The sequence below is a fragment of the Oncorhynchus mykiss genome, unplaced genomic scaffold (assembly GCF_013265735.2).
Source record: "Oncorhynchus mykiss isolate Arlee unplaced genomic scaffold, USDA_OmykA_1.1 un_scaffold_364, whole genome shotgun sequence".
NCBI classification, from domain to species: domain Eukaryota; kingdom Metazoa; phylum Chordata; class Actinopteri; order Salmoniformes; family Salmonidae; genus Oncorhynchus; species Oncorhynchus mykiss.
In genome coordinates, this window is record NW_023493812.1 from 77,132 (window position 1) to 93,568 (window position 16,437).

A 16,437-nucleotide genomic window follows, 5' to 3' on the forward strand; every position below is an offset into this window, starting at 1 on the left:
GCTCTTGGAAGAGGCTTGGTGGTTCAAAACTTCTTCCATTTAAGAGTGATGGAAGCCACTGTGTTCTTGGGTACCTTCAATGCTGCAGAAATGACCAATCATTTGAATTTACCACAGGTGGACTCCAATCAAGTTGAAGAAACATCTCAAGGATGATCAATGGAAACAGGATGGACCTGAGCTCAATTTCCAGTCTCATAGCAAAGGGTCTGAAAACTTACGTAAATAAGGTATTTTTAAAATATTTAATGGGTATTATGGCTCTTTCTGTGGAACTCAATTTGGGATATTATGTGAGGTAGACATGAGAAGCCGGGAATTATCGTGTGCAGCCGGAACTTGGAAGAGGCTTGGTGGTTCCAAACTTCTTCTATTTAAGAGTGATGGAAGCCACTGTGTTCTTGGGTACCTTCAATGCTGCAGAAATGACCAATCATTTGAATTTACCACAGGTGGACTCCAATCAAGTTGAAGAAACATCTCAAGGATGATCAATGGAAACAGGATGGACCTGAGCTCAATTTCCAGTCTCATAGCAAAGGGTCTGAAAATGTATGTAAATAAGGTATTTTTAAAATATTTTTTTCATTAATAAAAACTATATGCTATCGCTTTGTCATTATGTGGTATTGTGTGTAGATAGATTTTATTTTATTTCATCCATTTTAGTATAAGGCTGTAACGTAACAAAATGTGGAAAAAAGTAAGGGGTCTGAAAACTTTCCGAATGCACTGTACCTATGCAGGCTAGCTTCTTTTCCTTTGCTAGCCAGCCAACTAAATCTATCACACAATCACATCAAGCAGCTGAAATGACAGAAAACGATCTACATTTTTGTTTGTTTTACCTTGGATTATATTGCCATTTCTTTGGATATATCCATTACAATGACCCTGATAAATGAATTTGCCTGGCTCAGAGAAGCTGTCAGTCTGGTCACATTCATACAGATCGCATGGTGGAGGTCCCCAAAAAAACGGCAACATTGATCCACTGGTCGGAGAGGTAGACAGCAAGGTTTAGACAAACCTCAACTGTTTCAAACCAAATGCTAGCCTCTGGGCATTGGGAAATATTGAATATTACAAAATGTTCCCACCCGGTTTCGAACCGGGGACCTTTCGCGTGTGAGGCAAACGTGATAACCACTACACTACGGAAACCGAATGATTGGAAAACTAAGGGTGTGACTGACTTTCGCGTGTGAGGCGAACGTGATAACCAATACACTACTGAAACTAAAGTCTGAATAGCAAATACTGAGAAGTGCGAAGGACCAATCTGTTAAAATGTGTTTCCGCCCGGTCTCGAACCGGGGACCTTTCGCGTGTGAGGCGAACGTGATAACCACTACACTACGGAAACCGAATGATTGGAAAACTAAGGGTGTGACTGACTTAGGCTGGGTGGGACATTTATCGCTCTCAGAACCTAATGAAATCAGAAATTACTTAGTCAATTAATTAAACAATAAGGCTTGAGAAGCCGGGAATTATTGTGTGCAGCGGCTCTTGGAAGAGGCTTGGTGGTTCAAAACTTCTTCCATTTAAGAGTGATGGAAGCCACTGTGTTCTTGGGTACCTTCAATGCTGCAGAAATGACCAATCATTTGAATTTACCACAGGTGGACTCCAATCAAGTTGAAGAAACATCTCAAGGATGATCAATGGAAACAGGATGGACCTGAGCTCAATTTCCAGTCTCATAGCAAAGGGTCTGAAAATGTATGTAAATAAGGTATTTTTAAAATATTTTTTTCATTAATAAAAACTATATGCTATCGCTTTGTCATTATGTGGTATTGTGTGTAGATAGATTTTATTTTATTTCATCCATTTTAGTATAAGGCTGTAACGTAACAAAATGTGGAAAAAAGTAAGGGGTCTGAAAACTTTCCGAATGCACTGTACCTATGCAGGCTAGCTTCTTTTCCTTTGCTAGCCAGCCAACTAAATCTATCACACAATCACATCAAGCAGCTGAAATGACAGAAAACGATCTACATTTTTGTTTGTTTTACCTTGGATTATATTGCCATTTCTTTGGATATATCCATTACAATGACCCTGATAAATGAATTTGCCTGGCTCAGAGAAGCTGTCAGTCTGGTCACATTCATACAGATCGCATGGTGGAGGTCCCCAAAAAAACGGCAACATTGATCCACTGGTCGGAGAGGTAGACAGCAAGGTTTAGACAAACCTCAACTGTTTCAAACCAAATGCTAGCCTCTGGGCATTGGGAAATATTGAATATTACAAAATGTTTCCACCCGGTTTCGAACCGGGGACCTTTCGCGTGTGAGGCGAACGTGATAACCACTACACTACAGAAACCGAATGATTGGAAAACTAAGGGTATGACTGACTTTCGCGTGTGAGGCGAACGTGATAACCAATACACTACTGAAACTAAATTCTGAATAGCAAATACTGAGAAGTGCGAAGGACCAATCTGTTAAAATGTGTTTCCGCCCGGTCTCGAACCGGGAACCTTCCGCATGTTAGTCGAACGTGATAACCACTACACTACGGAAACCCAATGAGTGGAATACTAAGGGTGTGGCTGACTTTGGCTGGGTGGGACATTGATCGCTCTCAGAACCTATTGAAATCAGAAATTACTTAGTCAATTAATTAAACAATAAGGCTTGAGAAGCCGGGAATTATTGTGTGCAGCGGCTCTTGGAAGAGGCTTGGTGGTTCAAAACTTCTTCCATTTAAGAGTGATGGAAGCCACTGTGTTCTTGGGTACCTTCAATGCTGCAGAAATGACCAATCATTTGAATTTACCACAGGTGGACTCCAATCAAGTTGAAGAAACATCTCAAGGATGATCAATGGAAACAGGATGGACCTGAGCTCAATTTCCAGTCTCATAGCGAAGGGTCTGAAAACTTACGTAAATAAGGTATTTTTAAAATATTTAATGGGTATTATGGCTCTTTCTGTGGAACTCAATTTGGGATATTATGTGAGGTAGACATGAGAAGCCGGGAATTATCGTGTGCAGCCGGAACTTGGAAGAGGCTTGGTGGTTCCAAACTTCTTCTATTTAAGAGTGATGGAAGCCACTGTGTTCTTGGGTACCTTCAATGCTGCAGAAATGACCAATCATTTGAATTTACCACAGGTGGACTCCAATCAAGTTGAAGAAACATCTCAAGGATGATCAATGGAAACAGGATGGACCTGAGCTCAATTTCCAGTCTCATAGCAAAGGGTCTGAAAACTTACGTAAATAAGGTATTTTTAAAATATTTAATGGGTATTATGGCTCTTTCTGTGGAACTCAATTTGGGATATTATGTGAGGTAGACATGAGAAGCCGGGAATTATCGTGTGCAGCCGGAACTTGGAAGAGGCTTGGTGGTTCCAAACTTCTTCTATTTAAGAGTGATGGAAGCCACTGTGTTCTTGGGTACCTTCAATGCTGCAGAAATGACCAATCATTTGAATTTACCACAGGTGGACTCCAATCAAGTTGAAGAAACATCTCAAGGATGATCAATGGAAACAGGATGGACCTGAGCTCAATTTCCAGCCTCATAGCAAAGGGTCTGAAAATGTATGTAAATAAGGTATTTTTAAAATATTTTTTTCATTAATAAAAACTATATGCTATCGCTTTGTCATTATGTGGTATTGTGTGTAGATAGATTTTATTTTATTTCATCCATTTTAGTATAAGGCTGTAACGTAACAAAATGTGGAAAAAAGTAAGGGGTCTGAAAACTTTCCGAATGCACTGTACCTATGCAGGCTAGCTTCTTTTCCTTTGCTAGCCAGCCAACTAAATCTATCACACAATCACATCAAGCAGCTGAAATGACAGAAAACAATCTACATTTTTGTTTGTTTTACCTTGGATTATATTGCCATTTCTTTGGATATATCCATTACAATGACCCTGATAAATGAATTTGCCTGGCTCAGAGAAGCTGTCAGTCTGGTCACATTCATACAGATCGCATGGTGGAGGTCCCCAAAAAAACGGCAACATTGATCCACTGGTCGGAGAGGTAGACAGCAAGGTTTAGACAAACCTCAACTGTTTCAAACCAAATGCTAGCCTCTGGGCATTGGGAAATATTGAATATTACAAAATGTTTCCACCCGGTTTCGAACCGGGGACCTTTCGCGTGTGAGGCGAACGTGATAACCACTACACTACGGAAACCGAAAGATTGGGAAACTAAGGGTGTGACTGACTTTCGCGTGTGAGGCGAACGTGATAACCAATACACTACTGAAACTAAAGTCTGAATAGCAAATACTGAGAAGTGCGAAGGACCAATCTGTTAAAATGTGTTTCCGCCCGGTCTCGAACCGGGGACCTTTCGCGTGTGAGGCGAACGTGATAACCACTACACTACGGAAACCGAATGATTGGAAAACTAAGGGTGTGACTGACTTTGGCTGGGTGGGACATTTATCGCTCTCAGAACCTAATGAAATCAGAAATTACTTAGTCAATTAATTAAACAATAAGGCTTGAGAAGCCGGGAATTATTGTGTGCAGCGGCTCTTGGAAGAGGCTTGGTGGTTCAAAACTTCTTCCATTTAAGAGTGATGGAAGCCACTGTGTTCTTGGGTACCTTCAATGCTGCAGAAATGACCAATCATTTGAATTTACCACAGGTGGACTCCAATCAAGTTGAAGAAACATCTCAAGGATGATCAATGGAAACAGGATGGACCTGAGCTCAATTTCCAGCCTCATAGCAAAGGGTCTGAAAACTTACGTAAATAAGGTATTTTTAAAATATTTAATGGGTATTATGGCTCTTTCTGTGGAACTCAATTTGGGATATTATGTGAGGTAGACATGAGAAGCCGGGAATTATCGTGTGCAGCCGGAACTTGGAAGAGGCTTGGTGGTTCCAAACTTCTTCTATTTAAGAGTGATGGAAGCCACTGTGTTCTTGGGTACCTTCAATGCTGCAGAAATGACCAATCATTTGAATTTACCACAGGTGGACTCCAATCAAGTTGAAGAAACATCTCAAGGATGATCAATGGAAACAGGATGGACCTGAGCTCAATTTCCAGTCTCATAGCAAAGGGTCTGAAAATGTATGTAAATAAGGTATTTTTAAAATATTTTTTTCATTAATAAAAACTATATGCTATCGCTTTGTCATTATGTGGTATTGTGTGTAGATAGATTTTATTTTATTTCATCCATTTTAGTATAAGGCTGTAACGTAACAAAATGTGGAAAAAAGTAAGGGGTCTGAAAACTTTCCGAATGCACTGTACCTATGCAGGCTAGCTTCTTTTCCTTTGCTAGCCAGCCAACTAAATCTATCACACAATCACATCAAGCAGCTGAAATGACAGAAAACAATCTACATTTTTGTTTGTTTTACCTTGGATTATATTGCCATTTCTTTGGATATATCCATTACAATGACCCTGATAAATGAATTTGCCTGGCTCAGAGAAGCTGTCAGTCTGGTCACATTCATACAGATCGCATGGTGGAGGTCCCCAAAAAAACGGCAACATTGATCCACTGGTCGGAGAGGTAGACAGCAAGGTTTAGACAAACCTCAACTGTTTCAAACCAAATGCTAGCCTCTGGGCATTGGGAAATATTGAATATTACAAAATGTTTCCACCCGGTTTCGAACCAGGGACCTTTCGCATGTGAGGCGAACGTGATAACCACTACACTACGGAAACCGAATGATTGGAAAACTAAGGGTGTGACTGACTTTCGCGTGTGAGGCGAACGTGATAACCAATACACTACTGAAACTAAATTCTGAATAGCAAATACTGAGAAGTGCGAAGGACCAATCTGTTAAAATGTGTTTCCGCCCGGTCTCGAACCGGGGACCTTTCGCGTGTGAGGCGAACGTGATAACCACTACACTACGGAAACCGAATGATTGGAAAACTAAGGGTGTGACTGACTTTGGCTGGGTGGGACATTTATCGCTCTCAGGACCTAATGAAATCAGAAATTACTTAGTCAATTAATTAAACAATAAGGCTTGAGAAGCCGGGAATTATTGTGTGCAGCGGCTCTTGGAAGAGGCTTGGTGGTTCAAAACTTCTTCCATTTAAGAGTGATGGAAGCCACTGTGTTCTTGGGTACCTTCAATGCTGCAGAAATGACCAATCATTTGAATTTACCACAGGTGGACTCCAATCAAGTTGAAGAAACATCTCAAGGATGATCAATGGAAACAGGATGGACCTGAGCTCAATTTCCAGCCTCATAGCAAAGGGTCTGAAAACTTACGTAAATAAGGTATTTTTAAAATATTTAATGGGTATTATGGCTCTTTCTGTGGAACTCAATTTGGGATATTATGTGAGGTAGACATGAGAAGCCGGGAATTATCGTGTGCAGCCGGAACTTGGAAGAGGCTTGGTGGTTCCAAACTTCTTCTATTTAAGAGTGATGGAAGCCACTGTGTTCTTGGGTACCTTCAATGCTGCAGAAATGACCAATCATTTGAATTTACCACAGGTGGACTCCAATCAAGTTGAAGAAACATCTCAAGGATGATCAATGGAAACAGGATGGACCTGAGCTCAATTTCCAGTCTCATAGCAAAGGGTCTGAAAATGTATGTAAATAAGGTATTTTTAAAATATTTTTTTCATTAATAAAAACTATATGCTATCGCTTTGTCATTATGTGGTATTGTGTGTAGATAGATTTTATTTTATTTCATCCATTTTAGTATAAGGCTGTAACGTAACAAAATGTGGAAAAAAGTAAGGGGTCTGAAAACTTTCCGAATGCACTGTACCTATGCAGGCTAGCTTCTTTTCCTTTGCTAGCCAGCCAACTAAATCTATCACACAATCACATCAAGCAGCTGAAATGACAGAAAACAATCTACATTTTTGTTTGTTTTACCTTGGATTATATTGCCATTTCTTTGGATATATCCATTACAATGACCCTGATAAATGAATTTGCCTGGCTCAGAGAAGCTGTCAGTCTGGTCACATTCATACAGATCGCATGGTGGAGGTCCCCAAAAAAACGGCAACATTGATCCACTGGTCGGAGAGGTAGACAGCAAGGTTTAGACAAACCTCAACTGTTTCAAACCAAATGCTAGCCTCTGGGCATTGGGAAATATTGAATATTACAAAATGTTTCCACCCGGTTTCGAACCGGGGACCTTTCGCGTGTGAGGCGAACGTGATAACCACTACACTACGGAAACCGAAAGATTGGGAAACTAAGGGTGTGACTGACTTTCACGTGTGAGGCGAACGTGATAACCAATACACTACTGAAACTAAAGTCTGAATAGCAAATACTGAGAAGTGCGAAGGACCAATCTGTTAAAATGTGTTTCCGCCCGGTCTCGAACCGGGGACCTTTCGCGTGTGAGGCGAACGTGATAACCACTACACTACGGAAACCGAATGATTGGAAAACTAAGGGTGTGACTGACTTTGGCTGGGTGGGACATTTATCGCTCTCAGAACCTAATGAAATCAGAAATTACTTAGTCAATTAATTAAACAATAAGGCTTGAGAAGCCGGGAATTATTGTGTGCAGCGGCTCTTGGAAGAGGCTTGGTGGTTCAAAACTTCTTCCATTTAAGAGTGATGGAAGCCACTGTGTTCTTGGGTACCTTCAATGCTGCAGAAATGACCAATCATTTGAATTTACCACAGGTGGACTCCAATCAAGTTGAAGAAACATCTCAAGGATGATCAATGGAAACAGGATGGACCTGAGCTCAATTTCCAGCCTCATAGCAAAGGGTCTGAAAACTTACGTAAATAAGGTATTTTTAAAATATTTAATGGGTATTATGGCTCTTTCTGTGGAACTCAATTTGGGATATTATGTGAGGTAGACATGAGAAGCCGGGAATTATCGTGTGCAGCCGGAACTTGGAAGAGGCTTGGTGGTTCCAAACTTCTTCTATTTAAGAGTGATGGAAGCCACTGTGTTCTTGGGTACCTTCAATGCTGCAGAAATGACCAATCATTTGAATTTACCACAGGTGGACTCCAATCAAGTTGAAGAAACATCTCAAGGATGATCAATGGAAACAGGATGGACCTGAGCTCAATTTCCAGTCTCATAGCAAAGGGTCTGAAAATGTATGTAAATAAGGTATTTTTAAAATATTTTTTTCATTAATAAAAACTATATGCTATCGCTTTGTCATTATGTGGTATTGTGTGTAGATAGATTTTATTTTATTTCATCCATTTTAGTATAAGGCTGTAACGTAACAAAATGTGGAAAAAAGTAAGGGGTCTGAAAACTTTCCGAATGCACTGTACCTATGCAGGCTAGCTTCTTTTCCTTTGCTAGCCAGCCAACTAAATCTATCACACAATCACATCAAGCAGCTGAAATGACAGAAAACGATCTACATTTTTGTTTGTTTTACCTTGGATTATATTGCCATTTCTTTGGATATATCCATTACAATGACCCTGATAAATGAATTTGCCTGGCTCAGAGAAGCTGTCAGTCTGGTCACATTCATACAGATCGCATGGTGGAGGTCCCCAAAAAAACGGCAACATTGATCCACTGGTCGGAGAGGTAGACAGCAAGGTTTAGACAAACCTCAACTGTTTCAAACCAAATGCTAGCCTCTGGGCATTGGGAAATATTGAATATTACAAAATGTTTCCACCCGCTTTCGAACCAGGGACCTTTCGCATGTGAGGCGAACGTGATAACCACTACACTACGGAAACCGAATGATTGGAAAACTAAGGGTGTGACTGACTTTGGCTGGGTGGGACATTTATCGCTCTCAGGACCTAATGAAATCAGAAATTACTTAGTCAATTAATTAAACAATAAGGCTTGAGAAGCCGGGAATTATTGTGTGCAGCGGCTCTTGGAAGAGGCTTGGTGGTTCAAAACTTCTTCCATTTAAGAGTGATGGAAGCCACTGTGTTCTTGGGTACCTTCAATGCTGCAGAAATGACCAATCATTTGAATTTACCACAGGTGGACTCCAATCAAGTTGAAGAAACATCTCAAGGATGATCAATGGAAACAGGATGGACCTGAGCTCAATTTCCAGCCTCATAGCAAAGGGTCTGAAAACTTACGTAAATAAGGTATTTTTAAAATATTTAATGGGTATTATGGCTCTTTCTGTGGAACTCAATTTTGGATATTATGTGAGGTAGACATGAGAAGCCGGGAATTATCGTGTGCAGCCGGAACTTGGAAGAGGCTTGGTGGTTCCAAACTTCTTCTATTTAAGAGTGATGGAAGCCACTGTGTTCTTGGGTACCTTCAATGCTGCAGAAATGACCAATCATTTGAATTTACCACAGGTGGACTCCAATCAAGTTGAAGAAACATCTCAAGGATGATCAATGGAAACAGGATGGACCTGAGCTCAATTTCCAGTCTCATAGCAAAGGGTCTGAAAATGTATGTAAATAAGGTATTTTTAAAATATTTTTTTCATTAATAAAAACTATATGCTATCGCTTTGTCATTATGTGGTATTGTGTGTGTAGATAGATTTTATTTTATTTCATCCATTTTAGTATAAGGCTGTAACGTAACAAAATGTGGAAAAAAGTAAGGGGTCTGAAAACTTTCCGAATGCACTGTACCTATGCAGGCTAGCTTCTTTTCCTTTGCTAGCCAGCCAACTAAATCTATCACACAATCACATCAAGCAGCTGAAATGACAGAAAACAATCTACATTTTTGTTTGTTTTACCTTGGATTATATTGCCATTTCTTTGGATATATCCATTACAATGACCCTGATAAATGAATTTGCCTGGCTCAGAGAAGCTGTCAGTCTGGTCACATTCATACAGATCGCATGGTGGAGGTCCCCAAAAAAACGGCAACATTGATCCACTGGTCGGAGAGGTAGACAGCAAGGTTTAGACAAACCTCAACTGTTTCAAACCAAATGCTAGCCTCTGGGCATTGGGAAATATTGAATATTACAAAATGTTTCCACCCGGTTTCGAACCGGGGACCTTTCGCGTGTGAGGCGAACGTGATAACCACTACACTACGGAAACCGAATGATTGGAAAACTAAGGGTGTGACTGACTTTCGCGTGTGAGGCGAACGTGATAACCAATACACTACTGAAACTAAATTCTGAATAGCAAATACTGAGAAGTGTGAAGGACCAATCTGTTAAAATGCGTTTCCGCCCGGTCTCGAACCGGGGACCTTTCGCGTGTGAGGCGAACGTGATAACCACTACACTACGGAAACCCAATGAGTGGAATACTAAGGGTGTGGCTGACTTTGGCTGGGTGGGACATTGATCGCTCTCAGAACCTATTGAAATCAGAAATTACTTAGTCAATTAATTAAACAATAAGGCTTGAGAAGCCGGGAATTATTGTGTGCAGCGGCTCTTGGAAGAGGCTTGGTGGTTCAAAACTTCTTCCATTTAAGAGTGATGGAAGCCACTGTGTTCTTGGGTACCTTCAATGCTGCAGAAATGACCAATCATTTGAATTTACCACAGGTGGACTCCAATCAAGTTGAAGAAACATCTCAAGGATGATCAATGGAAACAGGATGGACCTGAGCTCAATTTCCAGCCTCATAGCAAAGGGTCTGAAAACGTATGTAAATAAGGTATTTTTAAAATATTTAATGGGTATTATGGCTCTTTCTGTGGAACTCAATTTGGGATATTATGTGAGGTAGACATGAGAAGCCGGGAATTATCGTGTGCAGCCGGAACTTGGAAGAGGCTTGGTGCTTCCAAACTTCTTCTATTTAAGAGTGATGGAAGCCACTGTGTTCTTGGGTACCTTCAATGCTGCAGAAATGACCAATCATTTGAATTTACCACAGGTGGACTCCAATCAAGTTGAAGAAACATCTCAAGGATGATCAATGGAAACAGGATGGACCTGAGCTCAATTTCCAGTCTCATAGCAAAGGGTCTGAAAATGTATGTAAATAAGGTATTTTTAAAATATTTTTTTCATTAATAAAAACTATATGCTATCGCTTTGTCATTATGTGGTATTGTGTGTAGATAGATTTTATTTTATTTCATCCATTTTAGTATAAGGCTGTAACGTAACAAAATGTGGAAAAAAGTAAGGGGTCTGAAAACTTTCCGAATGCACTGTACCTATGCAGGCTAGCTTCTTTTCCTTTGCTAGCCAGCCAACTAAATCTATCACACAATCACATCAAGCAGCTGAAATGACAGAAAACGATCTACATTTTTGTTTGTTTTACCTTGGATTATATTGCCATTTCTTTGGATATATCCATTACAATGACCCTGATAAATGAATTTGCCTGGCTCAGAGAAGCTGTCAGTCTGGTCACATTCATACAGATCGCATGGTGGAGGTCCCCAAAAAAACGGCAACATTGATCCACTGGTCGGAGAGGTAGACAGCAAGGTTTAGACAAACCTCAACTGTTTCAAACCAAATGCTAGCCTCTGGGCATTGGGAAATATTGAATATTACAAAATGTTTTCACCCGGTTTCGAACCGGGGACCTTTCGCATGTGAGGCAAACGTGATAACCACTACACTACGGAAACCGAATGATTGGAAAACTAAGGGTGTGACTGACTTTCGCGAGTGAGGCGAACGTGATAACCAATACACTACTGAAACTAAATTCTGAATAGCAAATACTGAGAAGTGCGAAGGACCAATCTGTTAAAATGTGTTTCCGCCCGGTCTCGAACCGGGGACCTTTCGCGTGTGAGGCGAACATGATAACCACTACACTACGGAAACCCAATGAGTGGAATACTAAGGGTGTGGCTGACTTTGGCTGGGTGGGACATTGATCGCTCTCAGAACCTATTGAAATCAGAAATTACTTAGTCAATTAATTAAACAATAAGGCTTGAGAAGCCGGGAATTATTGTGTGCAGCGGCTCTTGGAAGAGGCTTGGTGGTTCAAAACTTCTTCCATTTAAGAGTGATGGAAGCCACTGTGTTCTTGGGTACCTTCAATGCTGCAGAAATGACCAATCATTTGAATTTACCACAGGTGGACTCCAATCAAGTTGAAGAAACATCTCAAGGATGATCAATGGAAACAGGATGGACCTGAGCTCAATTTCCAGCCTCATAGCAAAGGGTCTGAAAACGTATGTAAATAAGGTATTTTTAAAATATTTAATGGGTATTATGGCTCTTTCTGTGGAACTCAATTTGGGATATTATGTGAGGTAGACATGAGAAGCCGGGAATTATCGTGTGCAGCCGGAACTTGGAAGAGGCTTGGTGGTTCCAAACTTCTTCTATTTAAGAGTGATGGAAGCCACTGTGTTCTTGGGTACCTTCAATGCTGCAGAAATGACCAATCATTTGAATTTACCACAGGTGGACTCCAATCAAGTTGAAGAAACATCTCAAGGATGATCAATGGAAACAGGATGGACCTGAGCTCAATTTCCAGTCTCATAGCAAAGGGTCTGAAAATGTATGTAAATAAGGTATTTTTAAAATATTTTTTTCATTAATAAAAACTATATGCTATCGCTTTGTCATTATGTGGTATTGTGTGTAGATAGATTTTATTTTATTTCATCCATTTTAGTATAAGGCTGTAACGTAACAAAATGTGGAAAAAAGTAAGGGGTCTGAAAACTTTCCGAATGCACTGTACCTATGCAGGCTAGCTTCTTTTCCTTTGCTAGCCAGCCAACTAAATCTATCACACAATCACATCAAGCAGCTGAAATGACAGAAAACTATCTACATTTTTGTTTGTTTTACCTTGGATTATATTGCCATTTCTTTGGATATATCCATTACAATGACCCTGATAAATGAATTTGCCTGGCTCAGAGAAGCTGTCAGTCTGGTCACATTCATACAGATCGCATGGTGGAGGTCCCCAAAAAAACGGCAACATTGATCCACTGGTCGGAGAGGTAGACAGCAAGGTTTAGACAAACCTCAACTGTTTCAAACCAAATGCTAGCCTCTGGGCATTGGGAAATATTGAATATTACAAAATGTTTCCACCCGGTTTCGAACCGGGGACCTTTCGCGTGTGAGGGAAACGTGATAACCAATACACTACTGAAACTAAAGTCTGAATAGCAAATACTGAGAAGTGCGAAGGACCAATCTGTTAAGATGTGTTTCCGCCCGGTCTCGAACCGGGGACCTTTCGCGTGTGAGGCGAACGTGATAACCACTACAATACGGAAACCGAATGATTGGAAAACTAAGGGTGTGACTGACTTTGGCTGGGTGGGACATTTATCGCTCTCAGAACCTAATGAAATCAGAAATTACTTAGTCAATTAATTAAACAATAAGGCTTGAGAAGCCGGGAATTATTGTGTGCAGCGGCTCTTGGAAGAGGCTTGGTGGTTCAAAACTTCTTCCATTTAAGAGTGATGGAAGCCACTGTGTTCTTGGGTACCTTCAATGCTGCAGAAATGACCAATCATTTGAATTTACCACAGGTGGACTCCAATCAAGTTGAAGAAACATCTCAAGGATGATCAATGGAAACAGGATGGACCTGAGCTCAATTTCCAGTCTCATAGCAAAGGGTCTGAAAATGTATGTAAATAAGGTATTTTTAAAATATTTTTTTCATTAATAAAAACTATATGCTATCGCTTTGTCATTATGTGGTATTGTGTGTAGATAGATTTTATTTTATTTCATCCTTTTTAGTATAAGGCTGTAACGTAACAAAATGTGGAAAAAAGTAAGGGGTCTGAAAACTTTCCGAATGCACTGTACCTATGCAGGCTAGCTTCTTTTCCTTTGCTAGCCAGCCAACTAAATCTATCACACAATCACATCAAGCAGCTGAAATGACAGAAAACAATCTACATTTTTGTTTGTTTTACCTTGGATTATATTGCCATTTCTTTGGATATATCCATTACAATGACCCTGATAAATGAATTTGCCTGGCTCAGAGAAGCTGTCAGTCTGGTCACATTCATACAGATCGCATGGTGGAGGTCCCCAAAAAAACGGCAACATTGATCCACTGGTCGGAGAGGTAGACAGCAAGGTTTAGACAAACCTCAACTGTTTCAAACCAAATGCTAGCCTCTGGGCATTGGGAAATATTGAATATTACAAAATGTTTTCACCCGGTTTCGAACCGGGGACCTTTCGCGTATGAGGCAAACGTGATAACCACTACACTACGGAAACCGAATGATTGGAAAACTAAGGGTGTGACTGACTTTCGCGTGTGAGGCGAACGTGATAACCAATACACTACTGAAACTAAATTCTGAATAGCAAATACTGAGAAGTGCGAAGGACCAATCTGTTAAAATGTGTTTCCGCCCGGTCTCGAACGGGGGACCTTTCGCGTGTGAGGCGAACGTGATAACCACTACACTACGGAAACCCAATGAGTGGAATACTAAGGGTGTGGCTGACTTTGGCTGGGTGGGACATTGATCGCTCTCAGAACCTATTGAAATCAGAAATTACTTAGTCAATTAATTAAACAATAAGGCTTGAGAAGCCGGGAATTATTGTGTGCAGCGGCTCTTGGAAGAGGCTTGGTGGTTCAAAACTTCTTCCATTTAAGAGTGATGGAAGCCACTGTGTTCTTGGGTACCTTCAATGCTGCAGAAATGACCAATCATTTGAATTTACCACAGGTGGACTCCAATCAAGTTGAAGAAACATCTCAAGGATGATCAATGGAAACAGGATGGACCTGAGCTCAATTTCCAGCCTCATAGCAAAGGGTCTGAAAACGTATGTAAATAAGGTATTTTTAAAATATTTAATGGGTATTATGGCTCTTTCTGTGGAACTCAATTTGGGATATTATGTGAGGTAGACATGAGAAGCCGGGAATTATCGTGTGCAGCCGGAACTTGGAAGAGGCTTGGTGCTTCCAAACTTCTTCTATTTAAGAGTGATGGAAGCCACTGTGTTCTTGGGTACCTTCAATGCTGCAGAAATGACCAATCATTTGAATTTACCACAGGTGGACTCCAATCAAGTTGAAGAAACATCTCAAGGATGATCAATGGAAACAGGATGGACCTGAGCTCAATTTCCAGTCTCATAGCAAAGGGTCTGAAAATGTATGTAAATAAGGTATTTTTAAAATATTTTTTTCATTAATAAAAACTATATGCTATCGCTTTGTCATTATGTGTTATTGTGTGTAGATAGATTTTATTTTATTTCATCCATTTTAGTATAAGGCTGTAACGTAACAAAATGTGGAAAAAAGTAAGGGGTCTGAAAACTTTCCGAATGCACTGTACCTATGCAGGCTAGCTTCTTTTCCTTTGCTAGCCAGCCAACTAAATCTATCACACAATCACATCAAGCAGCTGAAATGACAGAAAACTATCTACATTTTTGTTTGTTTTACCTTGGATTATATTGCCATTTCTTTGGATATATCCATTACAATGACCCTGATAAATGAATTTGCCTGGCTCAGAGAAGCTGTCAGTCTGGTCACATTCATACAGATTGCATGGTGGAGGTCCCCAAAAAAACGGCAACATTGATCCACTGGTCGGAGAGGTAGACAGCAAGGTTTAGACAAACCTCAACTGTTTCAAACCAAATGCTAGCCTCTGGGCATTGGGAAATATTGAATATTACAAAATGTTTCCACCCAGTTTTGAACCGGGGACCTTTCGCGTGTGAGGCGAACGTGATAACCACTACACTACGGAAACCGAATGATTGGGAAACTAAGGGTGTGACTGACTTTCGCGTGTGAGGCGAACGTGATAACCAATACACTACTGAAACTAAAGTCTGAATAGCAAATACTGAGAAGTGCGAAGGACCAATCTGTTAAAATGTGTTTCCGCCCGGTCTCGAACCGGGGACCTTTCGCGTGTGAGGCGAACGTGATAACCACTACACTACGGAAACCGAATGATTGGAAAACTAAGGGTGTGGCTGACTTTGGCTGGGTGGGACATTTATCGCTCTCAGAACCTAATGAAATCAGAAATTACTTAGTCAATTAATTAAACAATAAGGCTTGAGAAGCCGGGAATTATTGTGTGCAGCGGCTCTTGGAAGAGGCTTGGTGGTTCAAAACTTCTTCCATTTAAGAGTGATGGAAGCCACTGTGTTCTTGGGTACCTTCAATGCTGCAGAAATGACCAATCATTTGAATTTACCACAGGTGGACTCCAATCAAGTTGAAGAAACATCTCAAGGATGATCAATGGAAACAGGATGGACCTGAGCTCAATTTCCAGCCTCATAGCAAAGGGTCTGAAAACTTACGTAAATAAGGTATTTTTAAAATATTTAATGGGTATTATGGCTCTTTCTGTGGAACTCAATTTGGGATATTATGTGAGGTAGACATGAGAAGCCGGGAATTATCGTGTGCAGCCGGAACTTGGAAGAGGCTTGGTGGTTCCAAACTTCTTCTATTTAAGAGTGATGGAAGCCACTGTGTTCTTGGGTACCTTCAATGCTGCAGAAATGACCAATCATTTGAATTTACCACAGGTGGACTC

At 40.5% G+C, this 16,437-nt stretch overlaps 14 non-coding genes across 14 annotated transcripts; all 14 read right to left on the reverse strand.

Annotated features, from left to right (window-relative positions):
* Positions 1–1,091: 1,091 nt before the first annotated feature.
* trnav-cac lies at positions 1,092–1,164 on the reverse strand. The gene has a single exon. It is a non-coding gene; the product is annotated as a tRNA-Val (tRNA).
* Positions 1,165–1,293: 129 nt separating this feature from the next.
* Positions 1,294–1,366, reverse strand: trnav-cac. The gene has a single exon. It is a non-coding gene; the product is annotated as a tRNA-Val (tRNA).
* An 898-nt stretch (positions 1,367–2,264) lies between these two features.
* Positions 2,265–2,337, reverse strand: trnav-cac. Its single transcript has one exon. It is a non-coding gene; the product is annotated as a tRNA-Val (tRNA).
* A 129-nt stretch (positions 2,338–2,466) lies between these two features.
* trnav-aac lies at positions 2,467–2,539 on the reverse strand. The gene has a single exon. It is a non-coding gene; the product is annotated as a tRNA-Val (tRNA).
* Positions 2,540–4,107: 1,568 nt separating this feature from the next.
* On the reverse strand, positions 4,108–4,180 carry trnav-cac. The gene has a single exon. It is a non-coding gene; the product is annotated as a tRNA-Val (tRNA).
* A 129-nt stretch (positions 4,181–4,309) lies between these two features.
* trnav-cac lies at positions 4,310–4,382 on the reverse strand. The gene has a single exon. It is a non-coding gene; the product is annotated as a tRNA-Val (tRNA).
* A 1,233-nt stretch (positions 4,383–5,615) lies between these two features.
* trnav-cac lies at positions 5,616–5,688 on the reverse strand. The gene has a single exon. It is a non-coding gene; the product is annotated as a tRNA-Val (tRNA).
* A 129-nt stretch (positions 5,689–5,817) lies between these two features.
* On the reverse strand, positions 5,818–5,890 carry trnav-cac. Its single transcript has one exon. It is a non-coding gene; the product is annotated as a tRNA-Val (tRNA).
* A 1,233-nt stretch (positions 5,891–7,123) lies between these two features.
* trnav-cac lies at positions 7,124–7,196 on the reverse strand. The gene has a single exon. It is a non-coding gene; the product is annotated as a tRNA-Val (tRNA).
* A 129-nt stretch (positions 7,197–7,325) lies between these two features.
* trnav-cac lies at positions 7,326–7,398 on the reverse strand. Its single transcript has one exon. It is a non-coding gene; the product is annotated as a tRNA-Val (tRNA).
* Positions 7,399–9,939: 2,541 nt separating this feature from the next.
* Positions 9,940–10,012, reverse strand: trnav-cac. The gene has a single exon. It is a non-coding gene; the product is annotated as a tRNA-Val (tRNA).
* A 129-nt stretch (positions 10,013–10,141) lies between these two features.
* On the reverse strand, positions 10,142–10,214 carry trnav-cac. The gene has a single exon. It is a non-coding gene; the product is annotated as a tRNA-Val (tRNA).
* Positions 10,215–11,649: 1,435 nt separating this feature from the next.
* trnav-cac lies at positions 11,650–11,722 on the reverse strand. Its single transcript has one exon. It is a non-coding gene; the product is annotated as a tRNA-Val (tRNA).
* A 4,040-nt stretch (positions 11,723–15,762) lies between these two features.
* Positions 15,763–15,835, reverse strand: trnav-cac. Its single transcript has one exon. It is a non-coding gene; the product is annotated as a tRNA-Val (tRNA).
* Between the last annotated feature and the right edge of the window lie 602 nt (positions 15,836–16,437).